Source organism: Brachyhypopomus gauderio, unplaced genomic scaffold, assembly GCF_052324685.1.
Source record: "Brachyhypopomus gauderio isolate BG-103 unplaced genomic scaffold, BGAUD_0.2 sc285, whole genome shotgun sequence".
NCBI classification, from domain to species: Eukaryota; Metazoa; Chordata; class Actinopteri; order Gymnotiformes; family Hypopomidae; genus Brachyhypopomus; species Brachyhypopomus gauderio.
Window position 1 is genome coordinate 66,212 of NW_027507106.1, and position 21,079 is coordinate 87,290.

Genomic DNA, 21,079 nt, shown 5'->3' on the forward strand with positions numbered 1-21,079 from the left:
TATTCAGTATTTCTTAGGTCATTACTATGACGTATGGCTCACAAAGCTTTGAAATACATTCAATGGTTTTTTAAATGCTCAAAAGGAACTGTTCCCTATGTATTATAAACAGATTCTTTCTCCCTCTATAGGGAGAACGTTTACCCTATTCTGCCTTTGCAAAGTGTGCCTATTGTGATAAATGAAGACACATAGTCTTTGAACTTCTAGATGCTTTTCATTTTGCTAAACAAATCTCCACACAAGCTTCACATGGTCATCTTGTAGTCTGTTCTGTAATGTAAGTTACAGTTCATAATATGTCTGCACTCTGATTCGAATTTCATTGCACAAGAAAAGCACTGCAATATGAGATTCCAGTGTTTTATTGCTGTATACTGTAAATAAATGAATGAATAACTACTCTTTGAAACACAAACTGGATTCATCTCCTTCAAAAGCATTTGAACATCTGATGAATGACCAAGAAAAAAATCCTGCTTCTCTGGAAACCGTGTGTACTTAGAAGTTTAGGACACAATGAATGGGCTTTAAACATGTACTGTTTTAAGTGTAGATCTGTTCTTTTTCTTTGTTTCCTCAGTTTATTGTTACCATAACAATAACTGGCAGTACAGGTAAAACAAGCTGCTGGCAACTATTGTCAGTATTTTATATACACAGTCATGTGGAAAACAGAGAACACCCTCTTTTAACTGTATTGTTTTACACACCAGGATGTAATAAAATAAAGTCATCTGGCCCAACCCGGTGTCACTCCCTATGCGTATGAAACTAAAGTATGTTTAATTGATAACTGGGCACATTTTGAAGTGCCTCTGGTTGCACTTAAACTCAGAGTTGTATAGTAACAAAGTAGAACTACTTCACTACTGTACTTAAGTACTAAAATGCTGTATCTGTACTTTACTGGAGTATAATGTTTTTCTCCTACTTCCACTTTTACTTCACTACATATTTTCCATCAGTTTAATACTTTTACTCCAATACATTTTTTACGTGCTGTATAGTTACTCGTTACAATTATAAACATGTTAGCTGGCGCTGTCACCGGGTCAAGCGATCAGGCTGTTTATGAGAAAACTGCGCATGCTCCGGTCGCGTCTCGTTTACTCTGCTGCTGCCTTCATTGAACACTTGAGCTTCGTAATCTAGGTTCACTTGACACGTCGTGACTGCTGCAAGGGTCCGCGCGGCAAAAATGACGCAAACGCGGTGGCTCCGCCCACGCGCATTGGCCACGCGCGCGGTCGTGTTGAGAGGTCGCGCACCTCTCGATTTTTGTGCGTGCGAAGTTACAAGGTGGAATTCATGCACTTGTACGGCACTTTGAAGGTCCATTTTCAGTATTCACCCATATACTCCAAATTATTCAAAATAATTAACTTTTTATCTCATTAAAAGAGATAGTACCGTGTTTGGTAACAGCAGAAGAGCGCAGTAAGCGCTAGTTAGGTTAGATATCTTAGCTAACTAACCTAATTATGTTCATGATGTGCTGCAGTTTTCACTTAACATTAGCTGGCAATAAAGGCGACGTCACACCAAGTTGTGTTTTTAGCAACAGTAAGCCTTGTGTCTATTCGTGCTGATTATTTATGTGCCCATTTTTATAGTGTAGTGTTTTTATAGGGTAAGGGCATTTATTATTAAACACAGGGCAGTAGGCTCACCCTTAGAATCCGATGGACGGATTTTACGTCCAAAATACACCTTGTTTTCTCAGCTAAATTAAGTCGAACTTGTACTTCTGGGTCAAACCTACGACGTATCTGTTTTTTGTGTACGAAGTGTTAATGTCACGGTGAGGGGGCCGGGTCGCCACAGGAGGGCGCGCATCCCAGCCAGCAGCCGATCCCAGCACACACCCCCGAGCACGCAACCACTCCCACCATCGCATTCTCCTGAGTACTGATACACCTGTACACAATTACGTTGGTCTTTTTAAGCCCGCAGGTCGTTCAGTCCAGTGCTGCACATTGCCTCTAGGAGCTTCACTGGTCCTCTCAAGCGCTGCTTTACCCGCTGCTATCGTCCTTTGTTTACTGAGAGCATTCTAGTTTGCGTTGCTTGTTTTCGTTGTTGCACGATGGAGAATGGTTCCACCTACATCTCCGGCTGCCTCTGTCCCGATGCCTCCGGCGTCATAGAATCACGTCACGGAGGAGAGGGAGCTTCGCCCCTGGAAGTTCTTGCTCACCAAGGAGTCGTCCTTGGCAAGCAACAGCAGGAACACCAGGAGCTCCGTGCGCTTATGACGAATCTGTCGATGTGTATGCAGGCTTTGTCTGTGCAGGTGCCAGCACGGACCGTGCCAGCCAGGACACCGATTTCTCTGCCCGAGTATTATGGAGGGGACCCCGAGCGCTGTGAGGGATTCCTGGTCCAGTGTTGGCTGTACTTCGACAGCCTGCCTCATCTCGGGGAGACAGAGAAGGTCTCCTTTGTTGTGTCCCGCCTGAATAGCAGGGCGCTGGATTGGGGAGCGGCCCAGATTAACAGGGAAGCTCCCTGTACGCGGGTCTATGACAACTTCATCCGCGAGTTGAAGGCGGTTTTCAACCACCCTCGCCGAGGGAGGTCCTGCGGCCAGAGCCTGCTGCAGCTGCGGGAGGGAAACCGTAGCGCCGCCGATCACGTGCTGGAATTTCGGACCCTGGCCGCCAGGATCGGGTGGAACGACGCCGCTCTCATCAACGTGTTCCTGGTGCGACTGAAGCCCGAGCTGAGAGCTCAACTAACCTGTCGGCCCGAGGAGCTTGACTTTAACCAGGTGGCACACCTGGCCATCACCTTTGACAGATTGCTGCAGGAGCGGAGAGGAGGAACTGCGCCTTCCGGTACCCCGCAGGCTCCCGTATTCACACCGCCTCGTGAGACCACTCCTGCTGAACCCATGGAGATGGGTGCTACCACCCCCCCCCCCCCCTCACGAGGAATGCCGGTCCAAGGAGGGGGCGGGCTAGGGTAAGTAACGCCTTAATGGGACAGTTGCTGACTTAGAGTGTTTTGGTGTCTTACGGGGTGATGACTTTGAATGTGTTCGCCCTAGTGGACTCGGGAGCCTCGGGGAACCTCATGAGGAGGAGCATCGCTGAGGAACTGAGGGTGCCCCTGAGAAGACTGGAGCAGCTTCGCCGGGTGCAAGCACTGGACGGGTGGCCTGTGGGTGGGGGTTTTATTTATTACCGCACTGCACCAGTCACCTTATTTGTTCAGGGTAAAAGGGAACAGATAAGTTTTTATGTCCTCTCTTCCACACGTCATCCCCTCATGTTAGGTCTCCCCTGGTTTAAGCTACACAATCCTGTCATTGACTGGTCCACGGGTAGGCTGCTGAAGTGGGTCGCGCCCCTCCAGGGCCCCCCCCCCGTGTGTTTGCGCAATCCACCAGTGTAGAGAGCCCCAACATCAGCACCACTCCAGTGATACTGGCCCCGTATCAGGACCTAGCGGAGGTGTTTAGCGCTGCCAAGGCCACCCAGCTACCACCACACCGGCCATGGGACTGTCACATCACCTTTAAGGCAGGCACGACGCCACCGCGCGGCTGAGACTATCCACTGTCTCAGGAAGAGGAACGGGTCATGAGTCAGTATATAAAGGGTGCTCTCGCGCAGGGCTATATAACTCCCTCCACCTCTTCCGCCTCAGCCAGCGTCTTCTTCGTAAAGAAGAAAGACGTGGGTCTGAGGCCATGCGTGGATTACCGAGGGCTCAATTCCCTCTTGGTGAACTTTGCCTACCCGCTGCCGCTAGTGCCTTCGGTGCTGGAGCAGTTAAGGTCGGCTAAAGTCTTCACCAAACTAGATCTACGCAGCGCCTACAACCTTATTTGCGTACGCGAGGGTGATGAAGGGAAGACGGCGTTTAGTACCTCTACGGGGCACTATGAGTATCGCGTCTTGCCTTATGGCTTGGCCTCTGCTCCGTCATTCTTCCAGGCATTCATTAATGAGGTCTTAAGGGAGTATCTGAATAGATGTGTGGTCACCTACATCGACGACAATCTGATCTATTCACCCTTCTTAAACCAACATGTGCATGATGTACGGGCTGTCCTGGGCACGCTCTAGCACAATCATTTGTATTGCAAGCTGGAGAAGTGTGAGTTCCACATACGTCTCCGGCTGCCTCCTCCGGCGTCACAGTTAAGCCAGTTTTTTAAGTTGCTACTTGTTTGTACGTACAGAACACTTGTATTTGTGGTCTTTGACATCTTTGATTTGTAAGTGATATATAAAACAATTGATAATCAAACTATGACGGCTTTCTTTAATTAATTCAAAACACAATACTTGTACTTTTTACATTGAATACTTGAGTAATAAAATTTGAGAATAAACTACTTGCAATACATAAGTACAAAAAATGCTGAATACTTCTGTACTTCTACTTAAGTAAAATTTTTAAAGAACACTTCTACTTAAGTCACTTTTTTGATAGGGTACTTCTACTTTTACTCAAGTATGGGTCTCTAATACTTTATACAACACTGCGTAAACATCATCTTGGTTCCACCCTATTAAAGATTGTCTGTTCCTCACATTTTCCAAAATAGTGTAAACAATGTAAATAAGGTTAAACTACATTAGGCTAATACCAACAACCACTCCAATCTGAAAGTAGAATGATTAGCCTAAGTATTAAGCAAGATTTTTGTCATCTGAAGCATAAACAGTAGCAGTAAAAGTAAAATCATTAATGTCCATATTCATGGTTTGTTTAACCAAATTCTGACCAGATGATTATTTGACCCTGAATGAATCTTCATTCTAGCTTTGGCTATACTCATATCTCCCAAATTAATGGGCATAGAGGTGGTATATCCAAATATATATAAGAAATACATATCAAAGACATATACAGCATATATAACCTATATAACAAAGAAAATTTCACTGTCTCCTATTTACCATCCACAAGGAGCTCCAATTCAGAGAAACGGGTGGGATGGAGGTTACTCTGGTTACTGTGGTTTATCACATGGTAGTTATCGTATTATTCAGTATTTCTTAAGTCATTACTATGATGTATGGCTCACAAAGCTTTGAAATACATTCAATGGCTTTTTAAATGCTCAAAAGGAACTGTTCCCTATGTATTATAAACAGATTCTTTCTCCCTCTATAGGGAGAACGTTTACCCTATTCTGCCTTTGCAAAGTGTGCCTATTGTGATAAATGAAGACACATAGTCTTTGAACTTGTAGATGCTTTTCATTTTGCTAAACAAATCTCCACACAAGCTTTACATGGTCATCTTGTAGTATGTTCTGTAATGTAAGTTACAGTTCATAATACGTCTGCCCTCTAATTTGAATTTCACTGCAATATGAGATTGCAGTGTTTATTGCTGTTTCAGTTCATTGTTACTATAACAATAACTGGCAATACAGGTAAAACAAGGTGCTGGCAACTATTGTCAGTATTTTATATACACAGTCATGTGAAAAACAGAGAACACCCTCTTTTAACTGTATTGTTTTACACACCAGGATGTAATAAAAAAAAGTAATCTGGCCCAACCCAGTGTCAATCCCTATGCGTATGAAATTGTACGCAAAACTAAACACTGGAATGCGTACTCATGGGCACGGAGAGCTGCGTACAGATGTTACGCCGCTATCAAATACATGTAAATACTCGCCGATTCCCGACAAAAACGTTCCCTAGGCTATATGTAGGTGTCCAAACTGATCGTAGTATCTACTCTGTACAGTATATTAAAGCAAACGCTAAAAAGATTAGACATTTGACGTTTTGCGAGTTGAGAGAGAGAGAGAGAGAGAGAGAGAGAGAGAGAGATGCACTTCCTGAGCGAATGCCCAGTGGGATTCGGTCAGAACTCTTCACTAAAAAGACCAACATAATCGCTTTATAATTTTTTTAATGTATTTTTTAATTTTCTTATTGTTATTTTCTATTAGTGCTTTTTATTATGTTTAGGTTTGTTCTTAAACAAACTGCTGCTTTGTCAAAACAATTGTTAAAATTGGTCGTTTTCAATTAATTGCTGTTAAGCTGATCACTTTTTATAACATTCTGGAGTATATGCAAATTGCCATTATGAAAACTGAAGCAGTAGACTTTGTAAAAATTAATATTTGTATTATTCTCAAAACTTTTGGCCATGACTGTAGGCTCAAGGAATGTTTAACATGGACCTGCAGGACCTGTGGGCTAAAATAGTGTGTGGGAGTGGCTGTGTATCGTAATGTGTGGAATGTATAGTGCAATGAAAATCAACGTCATGTTCTCATAATTATGTAAATATTTACTTTAAAATGTTTCATATTTATTAGGGGTGGGATGATATTTAATAAATTAATCGAATTAATTAGAAGCTTTGTAATTAATTAATTAATCGCATTTTAGAAAACAGAGCAAACAGTTTTCATAACACTGGGAATTCTGACCAAAAATGTTGTTTAATTTTGGGAGTTTTGCTCAGGAAATTGGAAGAATAAGAACTGAAGTAAATCAGAAGATGTTTTTTAATACTATTTTAGATGGTAGAATTTCTTTAATTTCCCAGGCCTCTGCCACAGGCATCTCCATAGTGCCTAGAAGTGGTCTTCTACATGCTCAAAGCAAATGACTGGATCTTCCATTCATCATCTATAATATGAGCTGTCACACCAAGATAATTCTTGATGCTAACAGAGGTCCAGTGATCCCCAGTCAGAGCCACATTTGTGGCGCTCTTCACAATAATAACCTGTTTTACTTCCCTGTCCTCATCATATATGGGAGGTAAATCCTGCCAATAATAAAACTGAAATGAAAACACCGTTTTGCCATTTCTTTTTCCATACATGTGTGAAAATATTATGACAAAATTAAAAATAAAATGAAATCACTTAATTTGCAATTTAATGTTTCACTCGAGCACGGGTCATATGTGACAAAAATAAAATTAAAATAAAAAAGGAGGACTGGCGCTACCTGCTGGAGTTGGACATCCAACCCCACCCACATCCAACTCCACCCTCTTCTCAAGTCTGAAGCCACGCCCATGTTACGTTCGAAACTCGGACTGTTTTTGCTCCCAGTAAACAGAACTTCCAGAACTTCCAGATTTTAATTAGTTTAACAGATGCCAAGAAAAACACTCACGTTATTGACCAAAATTAGTTTTTCTTTATTATCCCACATGAATAATTTAAGTCTTAGTACAATCTTTTTAGATTTTTCTTGTTTAATTGTCAGTTCTGAATATGTACAGGACATACAAATGATTGAAATTACATTACTCTTACCCAAAGGTACAGCAATAAAATAAATATTAATGTAGCAGCAGTGGTTGTAAAGTTCCTTTACAACTTTACTAAAACAAGGCACAGGGAAAGGCACATGATAAGACACTGAGCCGTCGTCAATGTCCCTGAGGTGCGTGGTGGCAACTTTATAATGTGCTTAGCCATTAGTCAGAATAGTGTTCATCGTGCCACTCTTGGTCTCTACAACACTGCCATATCACTAGAGTTGCTCAGGTGTGTCGCCATTTGCGAAAGTGGGCTGGGCTGCTTGAGTACACTAAACACCAACATTATTATTACACCCAGTGCTTAATTTGTAAATCAAACGATGCCGGAACACAAACAGCAGCATGAGACACAGGGTCACTGAGGCCAACAATGTCACCGGATCGCACACAAAACGCAACGCTTAGGCGCACAAATGTCAAAATAACAAGCCAATTCGTATATATATAAATTACTTTTAAATTATTTACGTGTGTTTTATAAGTGTTTTAAGTGTAGAAGTGCATTTTAAGTGCATTTTCAAGTACTTTAGCCTAAATTCCAGCACTTTTCAAATATGAAACACAAAGCAACATTAATTTTCGTCAGGTAAATGTTCATTCCCCTGTTTTTGAGGGGTGTTTCTTTATACTACCACATATCATTTCAGGAGGACACTGCAAAGAATGTGACGCGCACGAGGTGTGCGGAGTCGCACGCTGGTCACTCACGAAAGTACTAGCTTTATAGGGGAGACACAGAAAGGCATCGCTAAAAAGGAGAGCTCTTATGTGATTTAGGAATGTGGATATTGTGTTTAAAAATGTCTTTTATAGAATTATTTGTTCAATTAATTGGTTCAACGCAGACAGATTTCTTCATAACTTATAATTAGTAGGCTTGAAAGGTACCGGATCGAGGCAGACAGTTCCCGGAACTCACCCTTCAAAATGAAAGAGTTCCGGATCCTGTTCCGGCAGTTGCCAACTCTCATGCATTGAGCGTGAGACACACGCATTTGACCGTCTTCACACGCTCTCACGCCACACATCCGATTTCTCACGCCGAAAAAAATCTAGTTTATTTACCTCTTATCTACATCTATGATTCAATGAGTTACTAGTTCGCTCTGGCGCCAACCACTGGCGATCGATCGCGATATAATACTTAATTTGTGTCCATTTTACATCCCCCCGTCAACATTTTACGTTCGCCACCCAATAAGTAAAAATAATGAATAACATACGGGGAACGATACACAAAGTAAACGAGGTATGTGTAAATTAAGCGCAACGACGTGTCTCTTGAACACTTGTGAGTTATTATGCATATTTTCAAGTGCCACACAGTTATTCTCGAATGAAGAAGTAGTGGGTTGGCGAGACGAGACGAGACGAGAGCGCATTAGAGGGTGGAGTTGGATGTGGGCGGGGTTGGATGTCCAACTCCGCCTTCCTGCAGGCTGCAGCGAGACATACTTGGAGGAAACATGGCTGACGTTTTACTAGAAACGGCAAATGAGTTTATGAGGTTGGCGAATTGCCAGCACGAAGATTATGTATTGCTTAGATGTGAAGTAATCTTAGACAGGCTTGGCGATATCCAAGCTTTCACCAACATGCAGGTTAATACTGTTGTATGTCGGAATATATGTGAAGTGGTAGAATGCTTAAGGTCTGGATTGGGGACCATGGAAAACCGCCCAGTGCGAGGTCGGCCTAGGTTGGACGTTGCCGAAGAGACGAGGCTGAAGTTGGTTACTTATTCGCACTTTCAGATTCGTTTGGTTACTTATTTGCACTTTCAGATTCGTTTGGTTACTTATTCGCAGCTCCTTATTCGGCAGCTGAAGTTGGTTCCTTATTCAAAAAGGTTGTGTTCACGATGCGTGTTTGCTGCGCACTTTGTTTAAAAGAGATAGATTAAACAAACGAGGAGCATACATTTAAGAGGTTATTGTTTCCCATACTGATTTTGTGAATGTAGAAAAAAAATATTAAAATATAATGAAAGCATTCCTTATGTAAAATGGTTTCTATTTCAAGTCGTTACAATTGTATGCAATTTGTACATGATTATTGAATTCGTCAGCATTTCTAATGTAAGGAAACATATTCTTACATTTGAAAACTAAAAACACAGAAATGCTGATCTAGAACACAAATTAATTCGGAAGAAGAAATACGAGCACACAACATGGCATATTGAGCAGTGGGCAGATAGGTGAACGCATTTAAATGGGCAGTTTCAGAGGATTATTGAAGGCCTTATTGATGGTGGACCAGAGAAATAACAAATGCATCATGAAGAACAGGTCACTCCCTAAGAGAGGAACCTGATTTTAGCCTGATCCAACATCATTTTATACCTCAAATCTAACTGCCTCAGCTGTCTCTGTCTTGTCAGAGTGTAGAGAACTGCAGCTGTAGAACAGATCACTGTTAGGATGTGTTCAATGATCATACAAGAATGACTAAACTCAGTAGGTCAAAATATGAATCAGTTCTCATTTCAAAATCTTAATATTTTTAATTTGAAGATGTGAAATTACATTAAATGCATGTTATCATGAATATGTCATAAAAAGCTAAGACACGTGACACTGGTTCCTGGAGTAACTGTTCACAGAATGATCACAGTGTGTAAGAAGGGCAGAAACCAGGAGAGCAGAGAGTGGAGGAAGAGTTTCAATCACGTTAACCTCAGCCAAATAAATAAAGTGGTGATTGAAGAATGACTAAACTCAGTAGGTCAAAAGATGAATCAGATCTCATTTCAAAACTTTAATATTTTTTACATTAAATAAATTAAATGACATTAGACACACGTTGCCATGAATACATATATTGTTAAAAGCCAAGACTCCTGACACTGGACCAGCAAAATGTTAATTTAAAAAATTTGGCAGGCCGCCAAATGCCAAATGCATGCTGAATTATTGTGCAAATCTGTCTTTTGTCTTGTCACTAGTTCACAGGTCGGTGTAAGAGGCCTTGCCTAAGCTACGGGAAAGTCTGCAACACAACCTGAAACCAGGGGACTGGGTGGTCATGAAGAGTTAAAGGAGGAAGAGCTGGTGAGCACAGAGGCAGAGTGCATGGAGTAGGTTACACCCCAGCTCCTAAAGGGTGAAAGGAGGGTGTTCAGGGTGCCTCAGGTGAGTGGGAGGAGTGCAGAGTGGGCGTGCTCGCACTCCAAGCACAACAACTGTCAAGAAAGGTCAACGATCACCCACCATGACCCCTATACTCCTGCTCATCCTGTGGGGGGTGTTGACACTTTCCCAGGAGTGGAGAGCAGGGATACAGGACACCATGCTTTACTTCACATACGAGGACCCCTATTTTCCCTGCAAAAACCATTAGGGGACCTGGTGAACCGGAAGAGTGGAGATTTGAACATATATTTTTTTCAGAAACTCAGTACCAGGTTTAATCACTTTATCTGCGTGACATCTATGTACATAGGCAAAGCATTTCTTCATTGCAAAGCATTCTATCATTATCAACAGTATCATGTGTCAGCGAAATCATTTCTTCATTGCAAAGCATGGGAACAGTTTGCCTTACCCCGCCCATCTCCCATTACCCCTACTTGGCACCCCAGATGGGACTACGCGGCTCAGGACGGCACACCTGAGGGGGAGATCTAAGCGGTTAGCTCCTGAAGGCCTTACGTCAGCCAGCCAACGACAAATAACGTTGAACAGGACTCGCAGGTGTCGTCTGCTGTCGACAGGAGCTCGCTTGTCCCTGCTGTGGGGAACGCCATTGTTATCAGCACACAGAGTGCATATGATGTTCGAATGTGTTAATATGTCTCTTCACATGGCAAATCGCATGGCGAAACATTTATTTTGCAAAAACTCAGTAGCAGGTTTAATCGCTTTATCTACGTGTCATCTACGTCCGTAGGCAAAGCATTGCTTCATTGCAAAGTATTCTATCATTATCAACAGTATCAGCATGTGTTAGCGAAAGCATTTCTTCATTGCAAAGAATGGGAACTTTTCTGAAAATAGATGAGGACTCAGACGTGGTTAAAATGATTAATTTATTAAAATATATAAAAAGGACAAAGACAAACACAAGACAGAGACAGACATGAGAGTCTCATTCAAGCATGACAACTCTGAGAACAAGGGGGCAGTCCCCCTGCTTATATACAATCCTAAACACAATTCAGCAGTTCTAGCAAGCAAGTTATCTTAAGCACAGCATGTTCCAAAACATAGGCTCCCAGCAGGCTACTTTGCCTCACGTGTGTATCTCCTAATATGGACTTCCCTAGAGTTAGCGGAAGCAACTGATGTCAGTTGAACGGAGAGAAAGCTAACTAGTGACAACCAGTTAACAGAGTGCTCTTACCCTTTGTACTCTCCCTGACCTGGGTCACAGTATAGCACACATGCATAATATGAACTAAACACAAGTACATGATTACACTGAAACACACTTCATTATTGTCTAATCAAATGACATGTACTAAATCATAAAGTTCATAATGATCTCTTATAATAACTAAACATGATCTAATCAATAATTTCTGTCACACTGACAATACTTCTTGACAGAACCCAAGAGGGGCCAATCCTCAGTAGATCAGGAACAGAAACACCAGATCTTAACACTAACATTAGTGCATGTTTCAGCTTGACAGTGCAGTACTGAGAAGAGAGGAAGGATTTGAAAACACCAGGAGGTCCTTAGACTCCATTGAAATGATATTACACCATTTGCAAACAATGATAGCAGAGAAGAGCAGTGGAGAAGAATGGAACGGTCAAGTGAAGGAGCCCTCACTAAAAAGAGTGATGGATACGTCTGCAGTGTTACACTGAGAGGAAGATACACTCCACAACAGAAAGAGAATGATCACTCTCACTTAGGAGAACAGAGGAAGAGAGAAAGGTGGACCTGACCTGGGAGAAGAATGAAATGGAACGAGATCTCCAGAAAATAAAGGACAGAGTGACCTATTTGGAGAGATTCATAATGCAAGAAAAAGAGGAGAAGAGAGAGATGGAGGATGTGATGACCAGAGAGATTACACTGAAGGAACACACTGAAGGAGATGTAGGCCCTATAGACTGAGAGATGGAGAAAGAGATGTAGAGAGTGAGAGAGATGGAGGCATAGAGAGGATCAAACAGAACAAGAAAAAAAAATCTGAAGAAACACGAAGATGATTGGCATCAAATATATTTGGAGATGTGTGGTGAGAAAGAAAAAGAAACAATGATTGATGGATTGAAGGAAAATATTAAGGAAAAAGAGACAAAGTATGAAAACTTTAAGATGATGTGTTCAGTAGAGAGAAGGCCACATGTAAATCCATCCAAGGAAGGTCAGAAAATGAAAGAAAAGACCTGAATGTGAAAAGAAGCTACAGATGGAGAGGAGATGGACAGAAAGTGAGAGAAGGAGAGAAAGTGAGAGAAGGAGAGAAAGCGAGAGAAGAAAAAAAAGTGAGCAAGAGAGAAGAGGACCTGTATGGGAGCATGAATACAGAAATGGTGGAAGAGTTCAAGGAGGAACAACATCAAATAAAAAGGGAGAAAAGGATGAAGACAAAAAAGAAGAGACAGAAGAAAAAGCTGAAGGAATCAGAGAAAAATGTGCTGAGAAAAACAGTAATGTCTAGCTTGAGAGGAATGAGAAAGAAAGAAAAAGAAAGAAGAGAGGGAGCATAGAAAGAGGAGAAACAAAGTCCTCTGCCTGACAGACTGAGAGGAGTTAAAGTGTGCTGGACATGAGCAGGGCCGGCCCTTCCATTAGGCGATATAGGCAAATGCTAGGGGCGCCGGCTGTCCAGGGGGGCGCCTGCGTGAATGCGTTATTTATTTATTTATTTTTATCTATTTTTTTTTTTTTCCAAATGAACAAATCATAAATATGAAAACAAGCAAAGTCCACATAATCACAACTTCATTGTTGTAACGTTGCAAGGGAAGGGGGTGACACAAATGCAAGATAAGCTAATTTATTAAATAACAAAACACCACGATAACAACCAGAATCCAGAGAAAACAGAACTAAGAAACATACAAGCCTTACTTAACAACGTACTTAGGGAGAATACTAAATGAGAACTAAAATACAAACGACACAACGCTACAAGGAAGTTAATTATAAACGCTAGGGAAGGATACAACTGTGACGGGTAGGCTAGACAACCGGGAGACATGAACACAGGAGAACATAACTAACCAACCAATACACATGAGATGCAATGAAATACAGGGGCAACGGAGTACTAGAAACGCTAAGGCATACGAACTACAAACAGACAACGAGAGAACGAACATACACAGCACTGAGGACGGGGAACATACACGAGGAATACAACCGCTAGACACTGGGAAAGATAAACTAACACACGGAGACTAGGAGAAACCAAACGAGAGGAACAGGACTATACCAGGAGATACAGAGGAGAGGCGAGGGGTACCGTGCAAGGAATGACCGACAACGGAGATCAACACTAGGGGGTTTTTATACACAGAGACAAGACGGTGAAACAAGACTCAGGTGTGCGAGACTAACGACGAGGGCGTGACAGACAGACGAAGGGACGAATGGGAGCGGGAGCTAGGCGGGACTAGGGAGGAGGGAGGGGCTGGACGTGACAATTGTTTAATAATATTAGTCAAATTAATAATTATAATAGCACACGATACCCATCAGCTCCCCTCCCTCCCCCCGCTCGCTCTGCGCACCTCGTTACTGTTTCTCTGTGGGGGAAAAACAACGCCACAGAGTGAGTGACATCTCTCCGGAAAGATGCCAAAAAGACCGAAGTTCTCTGGTGCCCAGGGGAGACAAATGAGAAAAGAGGAGGAAGAAACCAAAGGTAATATAATATGGTGAATTACACTATACTGTATGTTGTACTTTGTAACACTCTCACCCTCAGTGCGGGGAAAACATGAAACTCCAGGCCTGGAAGTCGTGTGGTGTAGCATTAGCCGTCAGCATTCAGGACACCATACACTCGGAGGTGGGCAGCATGAGGGTTTATTGGCTACACGGACCATACGAAGCCAGGTCACACGGCTGTTACCCATTTACACATAAAAGGATGAAACAGCGTTGAGCCTCACAACAGTGTTACTGTAGTAATAGAGAGTCCACTAATACAGAATAGGAAGGTACGGACTAAAGCCGTTGTACAAGCATACCGTCTTCTTCCCCGGGACCTCTACTATATCTCACTCTCTCTCTTCAGGATCCCCCCCAAAGACACACCCCCTATGAACAAGAGTTATCTCTCCCTTAAAGGCACAGCGTAGCTGTAACCGTTACATTTCTCCCCCGACAAGAAAGAGGCTGACCCCAGCCATACACAGTGAGGAACAGACCAACAAAAATTTTCATACATGGACAGGGTGAGAATTGTCAAAGCAATATTGAGAGAATATACACGTTAAAACATACTCAACTGGCATACATGTCAGTAAATGCCACAAACTAAACAAAAAACATGCAAGCGCTCAAGTAAACCCTCTCCGTGTAATGCCCAATCAAATGTCGAACAGTTAGAACAGATGTAAACCACATTAGAACATGCTTTTTTGATAAGTGAACATTAATGAATGGTAACAATATCAACAGCCCTTGAGCTCTACCTAGAGCATCACTTGACTAAATGTTCTTTCTGTCAGTATGGTAAGGGTTGGTCCACCTAGACGATGACCAACCTGATGTTACCCTGGGAACCCTTCTAGGCCTAAGGTTGTATGAACTAAAGGCGTCAGGGTCAACCTCACAGTCGGTCAGTGGGTTTTGTTCAAGGTATGGGCTTTCAGTTGTCATGACCGGGTCAGTTAAGGTCAGCTCAGTATTGGCAGAGTCATAGTCAGGTATGTCCTGTGGTTGAGTGCAGAATGAGTCAAAAATGTCCCTAGAGGACTCAGTAGGCATGTTTTCCGGAAAGGCTTGGTCTGGTTCACTGCAGTCAGGGTCCGACGAGTCCTCTTCTCTCTCCAAATCTGGGCACTCAACGAGAGGCTGTGTAAGCTTGTTAGGAGCAGCTGTGTCCCATGTATGGAAGGGCTGTAAGTTGACAACATGGAAGACACCAGCGTCTCGGCCTGTATCCACCTTTTCCAGCCTGTATGTCACGTCAGAAAGTTTTTGGGTTACACGAAATGGTCCGCAGTACACTGGGGCTAGCTTGGCTGTTAAATTTGCGACAGCGTCTGACCTAGGGTGAGTCTTGACTCTGACGAGCTCATCCAGCTGATATGACACAGGTCTACATTTCTGGTCATAGTAGTGTTTGCGCCTTTTCTGGCTCATCTCCAATGCTTCTCTAGCATGATCATGTGCTTCCCTCAGCGAGGATCTTAGGCCCTCGGGGTATGGGACCTCAAGTTCTTCTGCACCCTCACCGGAAGGCTGTGTGATGAGGTCGAGCGGCGTTTCCAGTTCTCTTCCATAGAGCATCACTGATGGGCTGAGTCCAGTACTTTCATGTGGGGCAGTTCTCAGGGCAAAACAGATCTGAGGGATATACTTATCCCATGAAGAGTGTTTGTCGCCCACGTACGCATGAATGGCTGTCTTCAGGGTGCGATTAACACGCTCAGTTGCGTTTGTTTGTGGGTGGTATGCCGTTGTAAGTCTGTGTTCAGACCCAAGGGCGACCAGCACACGTTCAAAAAGATCACTAATAAAGGGTGTACCTCGATCGGAGATGAGGTATTTGGGGGTACCATGCCGAGCAAAAACTTCACTCACAAACTTACTGGCCGCAACCTGAGATGTTGCCTCCCTCACTGCATTAATCTCCACCCATTTTGAGAAATAGTCTATGAAGACAATGATGTGCACGTTCCCACAAGACGTACGTGGCAGAGGTCCCACAAAATCAACTCCGACATACTCCCAAGGTTTTCCAGGTGTAATGGGTACCATGAGACCAGCAGGCTTCCTCTGACTTGGCTTTGTGAGTTGGCAGACGGCACAGGATACCACATACTTTTTCACATCAGAGGCCATCTTAGGCCAAAAGAACCTGAGCCTCAGTCGTGCTAGAGTCTTGGTGACTCCCAGGTGGCCCGCTGTGGGATGGTCGTGATAGTACTTGAGCAATGTGCCCCTAATAGCAGTAGGCGCATTCAGCTTGAGCTGTCTCAAAGGATGCAGGCCACAGCGCAATTTAGGGTCAAGGAAGTATAACAGCCCATCTTGCTCAATGTATGGAGTGCTCGACTCACTCGTACTGCCTCCAGGAGCGTTCTCCAAGTCGCGCAGCAGGGTGCCAGTCTCGTGGTCATTTAGCTGTAGTTGTCTCAGGTGGGAGCGGTCTTGCAGTAGCACTGGAGGGAGGGAACGAAGGTCAAGTCCCGCTATGGTGGCATAGTCTGGAAGGATGTCTAAAGGTGCATCAACGCTAGGCAGGGGGTTGCGGGACAGCGCATCGGGAACCCTATTCTGAACTCCTGGCTTGTGGACGATGCTGAAATCGAAGTCTTGGAGCCGGAGGGACCACCTTGCCATCTCAGGCTACTTTGGTCAGTGACCATCAGCCATCTCAGGCTACTTTGGTCAGTGATAACGGTCACGTGGAGACCTTCGACGTAGGGCCTGAAGTGCTCCAGGGCCCAGATGACTGCTAGGCATTCCTTTTCAGGTGTGGAATATGGCTTTTCTGCCTTGTGCAGTGTACGGCTTGCAAACGCTACAGCGACGTCTCGACCGTCCAGGTCTCTCTACATTAGCGCAGCACCCAATCCCGCATCGCAAGCATCAGTGTGTATGAAAAAAGGGGTTGAGAAGTCAGGAAATCTCAAGATAGGCGCGGATGTTAGGCAGTTCTTCAAGGTATCCATGGCAGTTTGGCAGCTGCTGCCCCAAGAGAAAGACACATCATTCTTTGTGAGGTTGAACAGTGGTTCGGCAAGCTTGGCATAACCGGAGATAAACCGCCTGTAGTAGCTCGTCAATCCTAGGAACTGTCTAACCTCCTTCACGTTCTTCGGAGGTTTGAACTCCATCACGGCGCTTACCTTAGAAGGATCAGGCATAATGCCACTCGGTGTGACACGGTAGCCCAAGAAAGAAAGTTCGCTGAGGCAAAACTGACACTTGTTTAGTTTAAGAGACAGGCCAGCTGACTGGAGACGGGAGAGAACTTCGCTCAGGTCTTTCAGGTGCTGGTCAAAGGTTGGGGAAGCCACAACCACGTCATCCAGGTATACTGCGCAAATCTTGTAAGTGAGGCCAGCCAGAACTGTGTTCATGAGCCTCTGGAATGTTGCTGGTGCGTTACTGAGGCCAAAAGGAAGCACCTTGAACTGGTATAAACCCTGATGTGAAATGAAAGCAGTCTTGGGTCTTGAACTCTCCTGAACTGCCACCTGCCAGTATCCACGTGCCAGATCAATAGTAGAAAGAAATTTCCCCCTGGCTAAGAAATCCAGAGATTCATCAATCCTTGGGAGAGGATAAGAGTCTCTTACTGTGAGCTGGTTAAGTCCCCTGTAGTCAACACAGAACCTTGGTTCACCACAAGGTTTTTTCACAATGACCACTGGGGCGGCCCATGGACTGAAAGAGGGCTCAATGATGTCCTCCCCAAGCATCTTCCGTATCTGGTCCTCAATTATTATTTTTTTTGCAGGTGATGTGCAGTAAGGCGGGAGACTGATGGGTCTACAATCACCTGTTTCGATGACATGCTCGGCCAAAGATGTGTGACCAAGGTGGCCATCAAAGAGATCATAGAACTGCTCCAGTAGTTCTTTTAGCTTTACTTTTTGTTCTGGACCCAGTGCTGCCGCCTCCACCTTGTCACTGAGAGCAGGAGCTGAGGCTTCAATGCCCTTTATGTAGTCATTTAGGTCAGCTGAGGTACATGTGTCATCAGAATCAGGAGTGGGGTCAAGTTCATCACTGAACGTTACAGTCCTGGATGGGATGTGGATACTCAGTGAGGCTCGTTGCATGAAGTCCATTCCCAAAATCATTGGTGAGGACAAGTGGGGAATAATGACAAACCTGTGGTAGAAGCGTTTGCCCTGGCCGAGTTGGAGGGGCAGTTTATAGCATCAGATGGTATACTGGGACTGCTGTTATGACTCTTGGAGAAGGAATTACAGCGTGGACAGGTACGTGATGTGAAGCTAGGCAGAGAGCACTTGAAGCAATGTGTATCATCTGAGGGTTTAACCCTTTCCTGAGCACGCCGGCAGTGATGTCCACTGGATCCCAGAGTAGAATGAAGTTCATGGGCTTGCAAGAGAAGGTCCATAACCGATGCAATAGGTGTACCGTGAAGTGCCACTCTGTATCTCTCCAGAGTGTGCTTACATATAAGGTCAATCTGTTCCCGCTCTGGGGGGGGGGGCTTCGCAGTTTGCTAAACTCGCTCAGCATGTGGGCTACAAACGTGGGAAGTGGCTCATCAGTTGCCTGAATTCGGTCAAGAATCCCTCTCATGACTAGCTCTTGAAAGTCAGTTGGAAGAAAGACCTTCTTAAATAGGTCACAGAACTGTGTCCAAGTGACTATATGTGCTCTAAGGACAGTGAACCATTTTAGTGGCTCTTTGGCCAGAAAGCGTGGAAGTTCCAGGAAAACCTGTGTATCAGTCAGGTCGAAAGACATCCGATAGGCGTTCATGGACTGAAGCCAGTCGTCTGGCTGGACTTTACCATCGGCTGCGAACACAGTGGGCTTCAGCTTCGACTGGTGTAGAACAGACGCCAGGATCCTAGAAGTGTTATTCATTTCTGCAAGACACTTTGGAGAAGTGTAAGAAGCACCACTAGACTGGGGGTCTTAGGCGGCACATCTATCCGTGGGGGAATGCGTTGGTACAGGCACTGTATAAGGTGTTGAGGATGTGACACACCCAGTATGATGATCAATCTCTACTCTGCTACTTGGGTGGCCCCACTGCTCAAGCATGCTTTTCTGTAACTCCAACGAGTCTGTCAAACATTGTTGTAAAAGTCTTACCTCAGACCTCAGTGATTGGACTTGCTCAGTTAGACCTCTGCTGGACTGCCGTGGTAACCTCAGTCTGGGGGCAGTCTCAGGGTCAGGAAGGTCAGTCTGTGGGTCGAGGTCACTAAACATGTTGTATAGTTAAGGAGTGCTAAACAACGTAGAAAAAAAAATAAAAATAAAATAGTACTTTTTTTTTTTTGAAAATGCAAACTAGGTTAATTACTTGCCCTGTAAACAGGACATTACAACAGTCTGAGTTTACGTTTGACACCGATGCACAACACAATAAGGAACTTAGCTTCTTATGTGTCAGTTCTGAGAAGTCAGCAACACGGAGGAACTCCGGTGCTGCACACAGCGCATGCGCAAAGATAGTGGAGAAAAGTTCAATTTGCTGTAGCTTGGGAGAGTTGGAGGGAAGTAGCGAGAAAGAAAGAAAGAAAAAAAAACGTTGCTCCACCAGGGTGAAATGAGACAGCAAAATTCTGTCTAAACTCTCTCTATAAAGTCACTCGAAATCCATTCCAATCATAATACGCGAAGTCAGAAAGTCCCACAATAAGAAGGAGGTGCGGGAGGAAAAACCGCTCGTCTCGCGCGTTCCCGCCGATTCACTCGCACACTGCGCGGGAAAGAAATTATGTCCATTCACCGTCAGCGTAACTCCGTGAAACGGTCTCCTTTCTCCCACTCCAACTCAACCGACAGTCTCGTATGAAGGAAGTTCACCACACACACGGATACCTCCACGATATGCTCACGCGGCCGCCAGTCTCTTCGTCCCCAGCAACAGATCACTCTCGTCCGGCTAACTCGCGTCGCGCCAGCCGTTAGCTTCCCGCTAGCTGCACGGAGGTGCCTCGGTAGTCTTTAGGCGGCGTTACTCACTCACCGAGGGTTCTTGGTTCTTCTAACAAGATGTTCGGGCGCCACTTGTAACACTCTCACCCTCAGTGCGGGGAAAACATGAAACTCCAGGCCTGGAAGTCGTGTGGTGTAGCATTAGCCGTCAGCATTCAGGACACCATACACTCGGAGGTGGGCAGCATGAGGGTTTATTGGCTACACGGACCATACGAAGCCAGGTCACACGGCTGTTACCCATTTACACATAAAAGGATGAAACAGCGTTGAGCCTCACAACAGTGTTACTGTAGTAATAGAGAGTCCACTAATACAGAATAGGAAGGTACGGACTAAAGCCGTTGTACAAGCATACCGTCTTCTTCCCCGGGACCTCTACTATATCTCACTCTCTCTCTTCAGGATCCCCCCCAAAGACACACCCCCTATGAACAAGAGTTATCTCTCCCTTAAAGGCACAGCGTAGCTGTAACCGTTACAACTTGAAGGGTGCTTCGTTTTAATATGAGAATGTATGTTGATGTGTTTCCATCTTTGGCGGAGAATTTTTATAAGCAGATCTTACACACTGACTCATATAGGGATTGCTGGCTCTCCCTTTTAATTTGAAACAAATCCAAAATGCAGCCAATCTGTAGCAGTGGTGTTTTTCTTTGAAACTAGTTCGCTTGATTCATAACTAGCACTCGTCGTCATTATTAGTGATGTGTCGGTCGCGAACGAACCGGTTCAAAGAGCCGGCTCTTTTAAGTGAACGACGAGAGCTGGTTCCCCTCTAAGACCAAGCCGGTTCCCCTCTAAGACTCCTCCCCCGTCAACAAATTACGTTTCGTTAAAAGTTGTTCTCTGCACTACTTTATCTAAAATAGTTTTAAAATATTTTTTGAGCAATAGATTTATTGTTATACTGTCATATTTATAATTCATTTGGTTTTTATTTGTTTCTTTAATACTGATCTTACTGTTTTCGTTCTAAAATAAAAAAAAATATTTATCAAAAACATAAAGCTTT